General features: G+C 34.7%; 1 pseudogene across 1 annotated transcript; it reads left to right on the top strand.

Moving 5' to 3' along the window:
* Positions 1-367: 367 nt before the first annotated feature.
* On the top strand, positions 368-15,104 carry LOC143615767 (brefeldin A-inhibited guanine nucleotide-exchange protein 5-like; annotated as a pseudogene). The gene is made up of 32 exons (XR_013150535.1): positions 368-559; positions 694-815; positions 914-972; positions 1,092-1,149; positions 1,231-1,315; positions 1,418-1,579; positions 1,682-1,737; positions 1,822-1,891; positions 1,974-2,042; positions 2,116-2,238; positions 3,536-3,589; positions 3,674-3,762; positions 3,872-3,968; positions 4,044-4,142; positions 4,221-4,415; positions 5,532-5,642; positions 5,720-5,900; positions 6,747-7,373; positions 8,255-8,672; positions 8,938-9,177; positions 9,268-9,388; positions 10,298-10,446; positions 10,547-10,903; positions 11,684-11,850; positions 11,933-12,063; positions 12,149-12,220; positions 12,292-12,467; positions 12,555-12,668; positions 12,773-12,909; positions 13,589-13,865; positions 14,515-14,610; positions 14,829-15,104. The product of XR_013150535.1 is annotated as a brefeldin A-inhibited guanine nucleotide-exchange protein 5-like (transcript).
* Positions 15,105-16,316: the final 1,212 nt, after the last annotated feature.

Genomic DNA, 16,316 nt, shown 5'->3' with positions numbered 1-16,316 from the left:
CCTCTACTTAATTTTCCTTGTAAAGCATAAATTGATGATGCTTATTCTCTCTTTATTTTGTTTGTCATCAAGTATATCCTCCATGAAAACTTTTGATTGGTGTGTGGATCTTTCTAAAAGGAAGTTGAATTGCAATTCTGAATTTGTTTAAGACACTTGAAAGTTGAGACAGCAACTACCAAGAAAGAGTAGATGTATACTACAGGCTTAAGAAATCGCTTGCTGCTTGGCTCATACATTTTATGATAAAACATAAGCCATTTGGCTCATATAATCCCTGACTAATGAATTAGGGCTTAACATACCTAATTATTGAGATGGTGAGATTGTGTTATCTGAACTTAATTAACATTAGTTTAACATCAAAATGGAGCTTTGTGACAGTGATGATGGGAATGCAAGAACTGAAGTGGACTCAGGTGGAAGTATTACAAAGACCTTGTCAAATGCTGGCCAATCTTTGGAAGGAACTGATGCGGAACTCGTTCTTATTCCACTTCGACTTGCATTTGAAACCAAGAATCCAAAAATCATTGAGCTTGCATTGGATTGTATACACGTATGTCATTTTCTGTTTAATTCTTGTAGCTTTAACTGCAATATAATGCTGATTCGTTTTGCCTAACACTTTTGTTTCAAATTTTTTTTTACATCATGTCAACATTTTGTGTTTATAAACATCTCTAAGTGCAGAAACTTATTGCATATGATCATCTAGAGGGTGATCCTGGTCTAGAGAATGGTAAAAATGTTCCACTGTTCACAGACATACTGAATATGGTCTGTGGTTGTGTTGATAATAACTCACCTGACAAGTACATTCTTCAATATGTGTTTTCCTTTTTGATTTATTTGAAAGTTTCTCCAACATTTAATATTTATTTGGTACTAACTTCTGAGGATATTGATTCAGTACAATTCTTCAAGTCTTGAAAGTGTTGCTTACTGCTGTGTCATCCACCAAGTTCAGAGGTAATATAAATCATTAAATGGATCTTGCTGTTGTTCTTAAAAGAACATTCTTTTATGTTATTTCTTTATGATGTCAATTGTGGTTTATGGTTGACTTGCTGATTTGTTCATATATGTAGTTCACGGGGAACCATTGTTAAGTGTAATTAGAGTGTGCTATAATATTGCACTCAACAGGTAACTACTATTCTTATTCTTTCATCTAAATATGTATATGACTTTAGCAGATTGAATTAATAGTCTCTTTTCATTGTCTAGTAAAAGTCCCATTAACCAAGCTACATTCAAAGCTATACTAACTCAAATGATCAACATAGTATTCCGGCGAACGGAGACCAACTCGGTTTTAATCTATACCTTTGTGTTTATTTTTTTTCACACATTTGAAAAGTAGTATTGGTTCCACTATATTTTAGTTTTCAGTGTTGTATATTTTGCATTTTAGGTGTTTTCAGATGGTCAACCTGTGAACAAAGGAAATGAGTCATCAATGAAAGTAGAAGAAACTTCACCAGCTGACGAAGATGGTCAAATGCTGACTCCCACTGCCAGATTAATTGCACCTTTTGAAGAACTACAGAATCTTGCTGGTGGGAATGATATAAAGGTGCATAGTTACTTATTCTTTTAGATATCTCATTTTGTTAAAGTGTGTGTCATATGCTACTGAAAGTCAACACCAAGATGGTTGACCATTTTTGTTTCACAGGGCTTGGAAGCAGCTCTTGACAAGGCTGTGCAGCTTGATGATGATGGAAAGATCAGGTATATAATTAATTAATAATATAATGTTACCATAAAGATTATTTTTTACAACAATAACGTATTGACTTCTACTGTATTGTTAAGTGAGGTTGATCCCAAGAGCATGAGTATAGCAGAACGTGACGCATTGCTCGTTTTTCGCACCCTTTGCAAGGTTTTCATTTTCTTTTATCTGTTATTTTTTTCATGATTCTTGGTTTAAATAATAATTCTCATTGTAACTTTTATTACTGCAGATGGGTATGAAAGAAGATCATGATGCAGTTACCATAAAGACACGAGTTCTATCCCTCGAACTTCTACAGGTACTTTATTACAATAACTCATCTATTTGGCCAAATTCTTCTTATAAATTGTTAGAAAATATGAAATTTTCAGGGCTTGTTAGAGGGTGTTAGTCACTCTTTTACTAAAAACTTCACTTTTATGGACTCGGTGAAAGCTTACCTATCATATGCCTTGCTACGTGCATCGGTTTCAAATTCCCCAACAATATTTCAGGCAAGTTTTAAGCTTTAATCACCATTTTTCTTTTTAGTTTTAAATATTTCTCTTAAAATGATATTGTATCATTTTTCTTAGTAAAACTTGGTAATTGTATATTGTATTTGAATGTCTATGTACAAGATGAATATAGGGATATATAAAGGGATTACAACTGAAACCTATAGACCATCCATATCCCTTGACTCTACATATTCAGATCCCTTATGACTAAACATATTCTGTCTAATATTCCCCCGCAAGCTAAGGCCGGGAAGCGACCTGTAGCTTGGACCGTAATAGAAGAAATCTTTGTGAAGGCAGCGGCTTTGTGAATACATCAGCGATCTAATCATGTGTAGAAATAAACTGAACTGAGAGTTTCCCTTGTGCTACCTTTTCTCGAACAAAATGGAAATCAACTTCCACATGTTTGGTACGTGCATGAAAAACAGGATTCGCCGATAAGTAAGTAGCACCCAAATTATCACACCACAAAGTGGGGGCCGAGGCAATAGGAACACACAATTCCTGCAAGAGGGTTTCAAGCCAAGTGAGCTCAGCAACCGTATCTGCTAGGGCTTTATATTCGGATTCTGTTGATGACCGAGAGATAGTCTTTTGTTTTCTAGCAGACCAGGACACTAGATTGGAGCCAAGATATATTGCAAATCCCCAAGTGGATCGACGGTCATCTGGACAACCTGCCCAATCAGCATCAGAAAAGGTGCTGAGGGAGTTAAAAGTAGCATCCGTGTAAGCATGCAAGCGAGAACCAGACTTGTGTTGTAACAGAAGACCATAGTCGGCTGTGCCCTGAAGGTAACGAAGGATTCGTTTAACTGCAGACCAGTGGTTGTCAGTAGGCGAGTGCATAAACTGGCAGACTTTGTTGACTGCAAATGTGATATCCGGGCGTGAAAGAGTCACATATTGAAGTGCCCCAACTATCTGCCGGTATTTAACCGGATTATCAAATGGTGGACTATCACCAAGAGCCAAGTTAGCGGTGGTTATGATGGGAGAGGGCACAGGTTTGGCATTAGATAGGCCCACTCGATCGAGGAGTTCCATAATGTACTTCTTTTGGGAAAGAAGCATGTCAGCACCTTTGGGGCTGATTTCAATACCCAAAAAATAGGAAAGAGGGCCCATATCTTGAACAGCAAAAGACTTGCTAAGGCTGTGCACAACATTATCAATGGCTGTAGTGTTGTTACCTGTTAGAATAATGTCATCAACATACACCAGCATATATAAGAGGGTGCCTTCAGATCCCTTATGACTAAACATATTCTGTCTAATATTCTTACAGTATGCTACTGGAATCTTTTCTGTACTTTTGTTGAGATTTAGAGAAGGCCTCAAGGTAAGTTATGACAATAACTTTAGATATGTTTTTGGAGATTAATCTGCTTGATTTTGTCTTGACAATTTTAGTATTCATTTTCAGATTGAAATTGGCATCTTCTTTCCTCTGATTGTTTTGAGAACTTTAGACAACTCAGAATGTCCTCTGAATCTCAAATTAATGGTGATTCGGTACAAAATCCACTTACAGTTTTGAAATAGGAAACTTCTATTACAGACTGTTAATCCTCGTTGATTATTTGGTTTATTAAATGAATTTGTTACAACTTCATAATCACAGGATGCTGGAGAAAGTCTGCACGGAACCACAGATGCTTATTGATCTGTATGTGAACTATGATTGCCATCTTGAAGCTCCTAATTCGTTTGAACGAATGGTATGATTGAGCATATTTGTTTTGAGTTATTGAAATTGTATGTGATTTATTTTTTCTAATTTCTTTCATATTTAGGTTACAACACTTTCCAAAATAGCCCAAGGGTCACAAGATTTAGATCCAAACTCTGCTAACTCTGTCCAAAATGGAAATCTTAAAGGATCATCTCTTCAGGTTTATATTCATTTTTTATATTTTCTTTTATGCGACTCAATAATAAAATGTGTACATGTTGACTTTTGTTCTTTCTAGTGTCTTGTGAGTGTCTTAAAGTCACTTGTTGACTGGGAGAAGTTGCCTAGAGAGGCAAAACAAAACAAAGATAAACAATCTATTCATGAAGAAGTTTCATCTGAGGATGTTAAAGCAAAAGACAGCAGCAGTTCAGCGAATAACTTTGGGAAAGTGAAGGCTCAAAAGTCAACCATAGAAGCAGCCATATCTGAGGTTTTTTTAATGCCTCCATTAACACCAAACAAACAAGAATAGTTTGACTTGAAGTCAACAGTATTTTTTTGGTCAAAATAGATCAAAGATTCCCATGTTCTTTTAATACACACATATTTTACCAGTTCAGATAAATGTCACTCAAAGTTATAACAAAACCCATATGCACCTTAAATTTTCACCTTAGCTGCCAAATCTAGGCCTGTAAACCAACCGAACGAACACGAATGGGACATGTTTGTGTTCATTTGTTTAACTTAACCTGAACAAATGGTTGAACATGAACAATCAAACGAATGGGGTTTCTTGTTCATGGTTGTTTGTTAAGAAAATGAGTCTGTTTCTGTCCATTTGTTAATATTATAAACGGATAGTTCACGAACCTAAGCGAACAAACATAACTGAAAATAGATGAATGGGCATAACCGATTGAACTCCAGTAAAAAGTAAATGTGAACATCAGTTTGAGGGGTCTAAAAATTTAATAAAACTAGTCTAAAATCTAAATTGTAGCGGATCTAAAGAGTTTTATTGAATATATATAAATGAACAACTAAAATGAACGTAAACGAGTGTAAATGAACAAACATAAATGAACAGGACATATGTTAATGTTCGTTTGTTAAATTTTAAACTAAATGAACAAAAAGTTTTGTTCATGTTCATTCGTTTGTTAAATAAATGAGCATAAACGAACTTCCTGCCTATTGGTTCACTGAACGTTCAGTTCGTTTACAGGCCTAGTCAAACATTTAAAAATTATGGACAAAAGAAGTGCTTCAGGTCGACCCATAAAGTATTGGATGTGACCAGAGCTCGCTCTAACCATCTATACAGCCCATCACACATCCATTTTGCCACCTTTGTTTTCTTGGAATATAATTTAGATATCATCAATAAATTTAAGAAATAAGAATTTGAGATATTAATTGACAAATGAGAGTAACACATTTGAAAAATAAAAAAGTTTAATATAACTAATGAGATGAGAATATCAGATTATGTTTAAAAAGGGGCTAAACTGGTAATTTAAATACCACAAAAAGGTATCTAAATAAGATATACAAGAAACAAGTATTTAAGAGGGAGTACTTACATATCATCAATAATTTACAGTTCAACAGGCATCCTGCAAGGGGTATTGGATTTCTCACAGCAAATAGGTTGGTGGAAAATATACCCATTTCAGTTGCACAATTTCTCAGGCATACATCCAGTTTGGATAAGGTACTTCTTATATAAGTAAAACAACTGATGTTCACACATTAATAGATGTTAAGCATCTTTAATGGCTGGACTTTCAGGCTATGATTGGTGATTATTTGGGTCAACATGAGGAGTTTGCTCTTTCTGTAATGCATGCTTATGTTGATTCTATGAGTTTCTCTGGAATGAAATTTCATACAGCCATTCGTGAATTTCTCAAAGGTGGCTTCCGGGTGAAGCTCAGAAAATAGATCGGATAATGGAAAAATTTGCAGAGCGGTAAGTATCTTGTATATCATTTTATCTCTTAACGGGTCAGTAGATCAAACAGGTTTAATGTCACCCCAAGTGTACTTTTAATCAATGGCAGATACAGAAAATTTTCGTAGGGAGGGGGCGATACGGGTCGGCTAAAAATCATCAATGCAAAGTATAAATTAACATACGCAAACAAAACAATCAACACATTTTAACCGACCCATAACTGAAGCAAACCAACATTATAAACTGATTCACCATAACCGACTTAACTGAAACTGGTTGGTTATCATTCTCTGGTTAACCACAAATAAATTAATATAACACATTTGGGCTTGAATAGTTTGAGTTTTACCATTTGACATTTGTATCATTCGTTTGTACGGGTCGTTTATACGTATTGGGCCGGTTTGATTAAGTGTTGATTTACTAAAACTTGGTTCGGGTCAGTGTTGTCAGTTATGGAAATATCGATAACCAAAACCTACCCAGTATTTTTTGGTTTTCAAAAGTCATTAAACCGACCCATCAGTTTTTTCTTAAGTTGGGTTATATCGGTTGTGTTTCATCAATAAATTTTGTTATGGGTTGGTTAATTCGATTTTATGCGCACCCCTAACTTTTAATGCACAAAACCTCTTGAATTATTTCATTCAAAAGACAGATTTCCGACCTGACCTCTACCAAAAGAATGTACTTCGAATGTAATAATTTAATTTATTTATACTACTCTCATATTGCATGCAAAGCAGACATGCATAGACAGATGCATCGACATCCAACTTTTTTTTTCCGCCAAACAGTTGTGTGCCTATTATTATTATTTCTTGTTGGTGAATTTTCTTGAATATGTTGCCATTGTTGCAGTTACTGTACAGATAATCCAGGTCTATTCAAGAGTCCAGATACTGCATATGTTCTTGCATATGCAGTCATAATGTTAAACACTGATGCTCATAATCCAATGGTCTGGCCTAAAATGTCCAAATCTGATTTCGTTAGAATGAATGCCACAAATGACCCCGAAGAATGTGCCCCAAGACCACTTTTGGAGGAAATATATGATTCCATTGTTAAAGAAGAGATAAAAATGAAGAACGAAACGATTAATATGGGAAAAAGCAGTTGGCAAAAAGCAGAAACCGAAGAAAAAGGGGGCATTGTTGGTATTCTTAATTTGGCTCTCCCAAAACTTAGGAGTCAGTCTGACACCCAGTCTGAGAGTGAAGCTATTATTAAACAAACACATGAAATTTTTAAGAAACAAGGAGCAAAAAGAGGAACATTCTACACGTCTCAACGGATTGAGATTATTAGACCAATGGTTGAAGCTGTAGGGTGGCCTTTGCTTGCTACATTTTCTGTTATGATGGAGGAAAGGGAAAATAAGGCTCGAGTGATTCTTTGTATGGAAGGTTTTAAAGCGGGAATTTACATGACGCATGTTCTTAGAATGGATACTATGCGATATGCTTTTTTGACATCATTGGTCAGGTAAATATCTACTTTGCATCATGCGCAGGCAGGGCAGATTGGGTAACAGGTCAATACAGGTTTGCTTGAAACGGGCCAGGTTGGGTTTATTAGACTAGTTATATAATTATCATATCTAGAAGGTATCCAAGTGTAATACTATTCTCTCTCTATATAGAGCACCTATGTAACCTTATTTTACACACAATCAATATACAATTTAAATAGGTATGTAAATTGTATTTTGATTGTGTGTATAATAGGGTCCATAGCTGCTCTATATATAGAGAATAATATTACACTTGATACCTTCTAGATATGATATTTATATAACTAGTCTAATCATTTGACCTGTATCTACCTTATGAGATAAAACACAACCCACATTGACCCATTCCTTAAATGAGTTGAAATTGCCACCTCTACTACCAGTATATTTCAAAATTTCTTTTCCAAATCTTTTGTTTTTTTTTTTTCTGAACAGCGATGGCCATCCAAGATGTTTACGTAGAGGGAAGGTTTGAACCTGGGACCCTTTGGATACAAAATCTCATTTACGAGTCATTTATTCCTCGGGACTCCATATCTTATTTATTTAAATCTTAGTATTTTATTAAAATTGCAAATTCACACCAAAACATCAAGCATTTTCATATTTTGTTTTGTATTAGATGTGTATATATAGATTTATGTTTTTATATTATTTGGGACGTCATCCGGTTCTTAAACCCGGTCTGGCTACCGAATTGCTATATGGTTCGGTTTTGAAAACATTGAATAGGACTATTCTTCTCAAATCAGTTAAAGGGGTCCACTTTTGAATCCTCGTTTAAGATTAATTTGACTAAATAAACTCAACTGTCTTCCATTGTTTGGTTCAAACTATTGACTGGCTCTTGCAGATTTACTTTCTTACATGCACCAAGAGATATGCATAGTAAAAATGTTGAAGCCTTACGGACTCTACTAGATCTATGTGACTCAGAACCCGACACGCTCCAAGATTCTTGGAATGCTGTTTTGGAGTGCATATCTAGACTAGACTATACTACATCTATTCCAGCTATGACTGCAACTGTAATGCATGGAGGTAACCAAATCTCTAAAGATGCTGTTGTTCAGTCACTTAAAGAATTGGCTGGAAAACCATCCGAGCAAGTTTTCTTGAACAGTGTTAAACTCCCGAGTGAATCAGTGGTGGAATTTTTCGCTGCTCTTTGTAATGTATCAGCTGAAGAATTGAAGCATATCCCAGCCCGAGTTTATAGTTTGCAAAAACTTGTGGATATCATTTATTATAATATGGCTCGTATACGCATGGTAATAGACTAATAGTCCGCCACTTGCTTCAAGAATATGCTTCTATCTTTAGAAATTATAGGTGAACTAAATAAAAGTTTTTCAACTAATGATTTCAAGAAAGTATTACTTGAAAACTATCATTCTAACTGTCGTTTTACCGGTTGTGTAATCCAAAAAACCAGTTTAAGTTTTAGTGTCAGTGAAAAAGAAAATGGAGATCCTTATAGTGACGATAATGTTGTTTCATTGGTTTTCAACTTAGTGAAAGCATTTATATTTTCAGGTGTGGGCTAGAATATGGTTTGTCCTTTCTAATCATTTTATTGTTGCTGGGAGTCATTATGATGAGAAAGTTGCAATGTATGCCATAGATTCTTTAAAACAACTAGGCATAAAATACATGGACCGTGCAGAACTTGCCAGTTTCACATTCCAGAATGATACCCTGAAACCATTTGTTATTTTAATGCGGCACAGTCGGAGTGAAAGAATTAGGAAATTGATTGTTGATTGTATCGTTCAGGTATGCTTACCTGTCTATGCACTGGGCTATTGTTTTAAAACATTTTTTTATACTATGTTACTTTATAACCAACATGTGGATTGGATACAGATGATAAAATCAAAGGTTGGAATTAGATCTGGTTGGCGAAGTGTCTACATGGTGTTCACAGCTGCTGCTAGTGATGAGTTGGAATCAATTGTTGAAAGTGCTTTTGAGAATGTAGAGCAAGGTATTTTATTCATTGCTTTACTTCCATCATATCTTAATAGTGAAAATCAGAAATAAATAATGGCAGAGCTAGCTATACACACACCGTTGTCATACTATCCATACACCACTGACAAGTCATACTGTTCATATGTCTTTTTCGCCAAATCATACAAGCCATCTGACCTATATGGTTCATATGAGTTGGCATCAATGTTCATATAGGCCTGTATAACTTTTTTTGTCAAATCATGCGGGTTGTATGACCCTATATAATACCCGTATAATATGTCATAGATGTTCAAACAGGCTTGTATAAGGTGTTATACGGGCTCATATAACTTTACACTAAAAATGACCGATGTGGCAGTAGTGTGTAAGTGTTAAAATTCATACGGGCCGTATAACTTTTCTGCCGCATCATACGGGTCTGTATAACTTTTGCCAAATAGTATGGCCGTATGACCTTATATGGCTCGTATGATATGGAAAAAATGTTCATACGGGCCCTATAACTTAACTAAAAAATGACTGATTTGAAAGGGTTGTGTTGTGTCAGAAGTCATACAGGCCGTGTGATATAAAAGTTTGTTATATACAAACCCTGTATTATGTGACAGGTCTTTGGTTTGCAAAAGTCATATGGCTCATATAATCAAACAGCCTGTATGATGTGACATTCATGTTAATGTGCGTTTTTGGGGATGGTACGTCAATAACACCATTCTTAAATAAAATGTTGACATGAAAATGAGCATGTCAATACCCCTTTTGACAACCTTGTATAGAAACATTTTGGGATTTTATGGGGTTTTAGGGTGCAAACAAAGCTGGTTACCCAAAATAGAGAGTATTACTGCTTATGCAATTACCCCTAGAAACATACAATTATTTATTTTGGTGTGCCGTGTCAAACTAACTGAATTGACAGTTATACTAGAGCACTTTGATCAAGTTGTTGGAGACTGTTTCATGGACTGTGTTAACTGCCTAATAAGTTTTGCCAACAGTAAAAGCTCTCCCCGCATCAGTTTAAAAGCTATCGCACTTCTCCGCATATGTGAGGATCGACTTGCAGAGGTATTATTTATATTTATATTATTATTCATCACCGTTTCAAATTTAGTTTTCTTTTTTTTCGATATCAAAACCGAATGTAATCACATTTTGTCTTTATTAGGGTTTAATACCTGGTGGTAGTTTAAAACCGATTTACACCAATGTAGATACAACATATGATGTTACAGAGCATTATTGGTTTCCAATGCTGGCTGGTTTATCTGATCTGACATCCGACCCGCGTGCTGAGATCAGCAAGTGTGCACTTGAGGTTTTGTTTGATTTGTTGAATGAAAGAGGAAGCCATTTTTCACCCACTTTTTGGGAGAGTATATTTCACCGAGTTTTGTTTCCTATTTTTGATCATGTGAGGCATGCGGGAAAAGAAAACACTTCAGCTTCTAAAGACGGGTGGATTCGTGAAACTACTGTTCATTCACTGCAGTTGTTATGCAACCTTTTTAACACATTTTACAAGGTACTGTTATTTTCATTCGAGACTATGCGAGTGTGTGAACTTGTGTTTTTCCACTGATTACTCTATAAATCGAGTTGAAATCAAGTTTAGTAATTGGATAAACAGATTTTTCTAGGCTTGCAAACCAACCGAATGGACACGAAAGGAGCATATCCATGCTCCTTCGTTTAATATTAATCAAACAGATGATCGAACTCGAACAACTAAACGAATGGGGTTTTCTTGTTCCTTTTCATTTGTTAATAAATTGAACATGTTCGTGTTCATTTATGTTTGTTCGTTAACAGTATGAACCAACAATTCACGAACGTAAAGGAACAAATATAACTGAGCTATAACTAGATAAAAGTAATGTCAATAAAAATGTGTTGGGCCTCAAAAGTTATTAAAACTATACTAAGTTGTAATGGGCGAAAAAAATTAACGAATATATTAACGAACGAACTTTAATAAACATAAACTAACTAACTTTAATGAACGTAAACAAAGGAATTTAATGAACGAATGTAAAAGAAAGTTCACTAACAAAAATGAACAAACGAGACACAAATATGTTTGATCATTTAACTAAATTAACAAAACTTTTTGGTCATGTTTGTTCGTCTATTAAATATATAAACACAAACGAACTTCCCGTCTAACAATTCTCGAACTGTTCACTGAAGGTTCAAACAGTTGCTTATCTGATTATCACATATAGTTAATGATCTTTTATTACAAATGATCTTGATTATTCATTATAAGTTTGTGAGATAATAATCTGTAAAAGATCTCCTGCAGGAGGTTTGTTTCATGTTATCTCCATTGCTAAATTTACTGGTAGATTGTGCCAAAAAGACGGACCAATCTGTGGTCTCAATATCACTCGGTGCATTGGTTCATCTTATAGAAATTGGAGGAAACCAATTCATTGTTTCTGACTGGGATACCTTGTTAAAGAGCATAAGGTGCTTATAATTCCATTTTAAGATCTTTTTTGCATTTACAATATTGTAACAATATTGACAGTTTGACACATTTGTATTTAAGGGATGCTTCTTACACCACTCAACCACTTGAGCTACTTAATACATTGAGTCATGAAAGCACCAAGAATCAATCAGTTATGAGTGATGGTTTAAAAGTTCAAGAAGACAATAGTCCCTTGGTTCAATCGCCTGGTAAGTTTAATAATCACATTAAACGGTTTTAGCGACGATAATATCAAAACCTTGTTGGCTGTATGTAATGAGGTCTATTTGGCAGGTCAAAATTTATTGATGGTGGCGAAGGATAAACAAGAAGACGAGCCATCAATGGATCCACAAGAACCCGAAGGTTATGATTTGTCAAAATGTATTAAAATTATAAAAGTTTAAAGAAAGAATTTAACTTATAATTTTTTGCAGGTTAAACTCCATCTGATAATTCCGATAAATCTTCTCATAAGCCAAGTTTGCAAAGAAGTCAAACAATTGGTCAAAGACTTAAGAGAAATATGAGGGACAGTGTTCTTGTTAGAAGTTTCACTTCTAAACCTAAGAACCTGACTTTAGATGCCTTAATACCCATTACCCCATCTAAGGTACCATGTTCACTTTGACTTTTAAAGTCAAAGAAACATACTTTTGACTTTAGAGTTGACTCATTTTCCTCCTTTTGTAATATACAGTCACCTGATGAGGAAAATGAATCTGAAGATGCTGTAGAAAGTGCATATATGGGAACAATAAGGAGCAAATGCATAACTCAGTTGCTATTATTAGGGGCCCTTGATATCATCCAGGTATGAACCTTACTAGAGTGAGCCGAAGCTCAAATGATTGCGCCAGTTTGGGTAGGAAATTGGGCCTTGTTAATCCATTTTTAAGTTGTCTGTTAAACATGCAGAAAAAATACTGGAGTAAATTGAAGGGTTACCAAAAAATTACCATTTTGGAAATTTTGTTCTCGATGTTGGAGTTTGCATCGTCATATAACTCATACACTAACCTCAGGTTACGAATGCAACATGTTACTCCTGAAAGGTTGGTTATTTGGATAATTATGTTTAAAGACGATTAAAAATACTATATTGTTGATATAACTCTTTGGGATAATTTCATATGCATCCTTACAAACTTGCCATATATATATCGTATATATCCAAACCAAACTCTAAATATCATATGTATCCATTCCATCTGAAATAATCAAAATATCATATATATTCATTTTTAACATATTTCATGAAATATGTTAAACTGGATACGTATTATATATTGATTACTTTAGAGGGGTATATACGATATTTGGTAAGTTTTATAGGGATATATATGATACTGTCAAGTTTTGTAGTGACATATATGATATTTAGAATTTGGTTTGGATATATATGATTGTTGTTATGTTTTGTAGGGATATATATGAAATTATTTCTAGCATTTCTTTTTGTAAAGAAATTTAGGAGGTTGTAAGCATGTGAATACACTTTGAAAAATGTTTTGAAATAGCTCATTGTCATATTTATGCAGTATTAAATGATGACATATGTTTGGCTGACTATATAATATGATATTTGAAGGATATTTTAAACATTGACTAATGATAAAAGCACTTCTGTTAAACTAGAGTGAAACATTGCTATATTCATGGGACGGATTCAGATGCTATTGAGAAGACAATCGACATTATCATTCTGACTCAAACTAGTTTATCTTCATTCAGGCCACCAATTAATCTTCTTCGCCAGGAGTTTACCGGGACCTGCATTTACTTGGAGACGTTACACAAGACAACTTCTGGAGTTGGTTTAAACCAAAATGGAAAGCTTAACACTGATGATGAAGATAATGATAGAGTTAAAACTAATGCTGAAGAAAAGCTTGCAGCCTTTTGCTGTCAGGTACTCAAAGAAGCATCGGATTTCCAAACAAGTATTGGAGATAGTACTAATATGGAGATTCATCAAGTTCTTGAACTTCGGTCTCCCATTGTTGTTAAGGTATTCATTTCCTACATCTTGGATTTTGAATATTCATAATTAAGGCTTTTGAAAAACCTTGTGGCTCGCTCGAAATCGGCTTATTTGTAAGCGACCCGTACTGAGCCAACTCGGTTAGTAAGCGAGGCGGGCGCAAGCCAAGGTCCGCTCGGCACGTGGCTCGATTGTTAGTTGGCTCGTGTAGCCCAGATCTTTATATGCAAGTATGCAACCCAAATAATATATATAAATTATGAATTGTGTAGTTTATATATTCTCCATTTTGTGTACATTATAAATATTATTTTTAGTTTAGATGTATCAACTTGTGTAAAATTTATAAAAAAATTTAAAATAAGCGAGTTGGCTTGAGTTTTTGACGAGTCGAGCTCAAGCTCAACATTTTAGCAGAGCCCACCCTGGGTCGTTTACAGCTTATGCATAACCAACCCGGGTAGTCAGTTTTAAAAAACGGGCTTTTAAGGTTGAAATCCAGTTTCCACTGCTCCTCTGTTGACCCCTTGAAGGTCAGCTGCCTAGCGTATGCTGCACTTTACTTGGTTTTCTTTAATGGGTTCTCATGGTAAAAAAATTTATAATTAAGAAAAAAAATACATAAATTGATAATTTTTGTCATTTGGTGCGTGATTTATGTTGACGTGGACTCTAGGTACTCAAGGGTATGTACTCAATGGACAGCCAGATATTCAGGAGACACCTCGGAAGTTTCTACCCTTTGATCACCAAGCTCGTATGTTGTGAGCAGGTAACTTTTTTTTAGAACGGCGGCTATTTTATTAAATAAAATTATCTGGTAAGCAACTAGATAGGACGATTTAGTAATGCAAATCGACCCATAAACATAAAATAAAAACTACGGAAAAAGGACAGGTAATATCTTGTGCTTTTTCGTGGGTCCAGTTTTAATATGATCCATCAATGGGGACTGTTGGATATTATCTACCTAACATTGGCCCTTTATAGATGGATGTCCGTTGTGCTATAGCTGATCTATTCAGCATGCAGTTACGAGGATTATTGCAGTAGGATAAATGGCAGTATTCATCGTCTTCCTTTCCCTCTTAGAAGCTATTTATGAAGTTATAGTTGGTGTTTTTGAGTTTTTATAGAAATTAAAAAGAATAATTGCAATAAATGGTCAACAACATTCAAGGATAGAGAGGAGAATAGATTCAGGATTCATAGGCAAGTTTTGTTTGATGAAGATTATCAACTTTGGTATTCGTCTCATAATTTATTATTCATGTGTTTAAACATGAGATAGTTGTTAAAGTTTATAGACGGTTATTAAAACACAATTTTGGTCCTAGAATGCAAGAATTGTAAAACACTTGTAGTGATTTAATTGTGATACAAGAGTCGTCTCCTTTGTCTCAATATATTTCGCCAATGCTACATACAGGTGCTTATGTAATTCTCGTTTTAAAGTTATTTTGTAATGAATGCGCTCATATGTTCATAAATTCTCAAAAACATTATCAAGATGGACGGAATAATGAATTACCTTAAGATGAAAAGCTTCATGACTACCATAAGGTTGTTATAAAACTTATCAGTTAATAAATAAACTTACAAAACACACTGTAAAATAAAAGTACATCAACATATTGTATTTCATTTTTGAAAACAATATAAGAAAACAGGCATTAAAATCAATCGTAACAATAATGTTGCAAATCAATATTATTTTTGTCTAATATAAAAGATATTGAAAATGTGAACCAGGCTATTTCTGTTTTATAGAAACTACTTTTATGATGAAAAAACACACTAGTTTATTTTTTGAAAAATATAATTAAGAACATGTATATGATAAATAAATGTCAATTTAACTTGAATGTAATATAAACATATTTACATGAATATATAATTGAAGGCGCATGAAAACTTACTCAGACGAGCCACATGCTATCATCTCCACGATCCTTCTAGAAGTGGTAACCCCATGGGCCATGAATGACAAATTGACGATGCATGATTGGAAAATCTTTACCAATAAGAGAAGAAATGTCAACATCGTATACGTTAGTAAGGCATCAGAATATATTTGGTTTTTTGCCTTCTACCCTTTCATCCATTTGGCCTTGTCTTGATAACCGAACCAGTTGCTTCTAGAAGAATTGTGGATTGGAGTGTGCTTAAAAAGTCTCGCACGAGCCACGCCGGCTTAAATTATCAGCTCGGTTTAAATCTTAGGCAAGCCTGGCTTGACTCGTGAAAAGTCTTGCTTGCTTGTCATATTTAGGACTGTTCAAAAAGCTCGTGGTCTGCTCGAATAAAACTAGCTAAAAAAACTCGATTTAAAACAATTTGAGCTGAGTTGTTTCATTTTTGTAACCAAGCGAAAATTACCCAAGCTCGGATCGTTGGCTAGAACTTAGGCTTGTTTAACTTCAAAATCGAGCTCGATCCTAGCTAAACTACAACATTTAATTTCGAGCTCGAGCTTGA

Source organism: Bidens hawaiensis, unplaced genomic scaffold (assembly GCF_021521415.1).
Source record: "Bidens hawaiensis isolate Kalapana, Puna unplaced genomic scaffold, B.hawaiensis_p1.1 tig00044207_1, whole genome shotgun sequence".
Lineage (NCBI taxonomy): Eukaryota > Viridiplantae > Streptophyta > Magnoliopsida > Asterales > Asteraceae > Bidens > Bidens hawaiensis.
The sequence above is the reverse complement of the archived record's forward strand: the minus strand, read 5'-3'. Positions and strand labels throughout refer to the sequence as shown.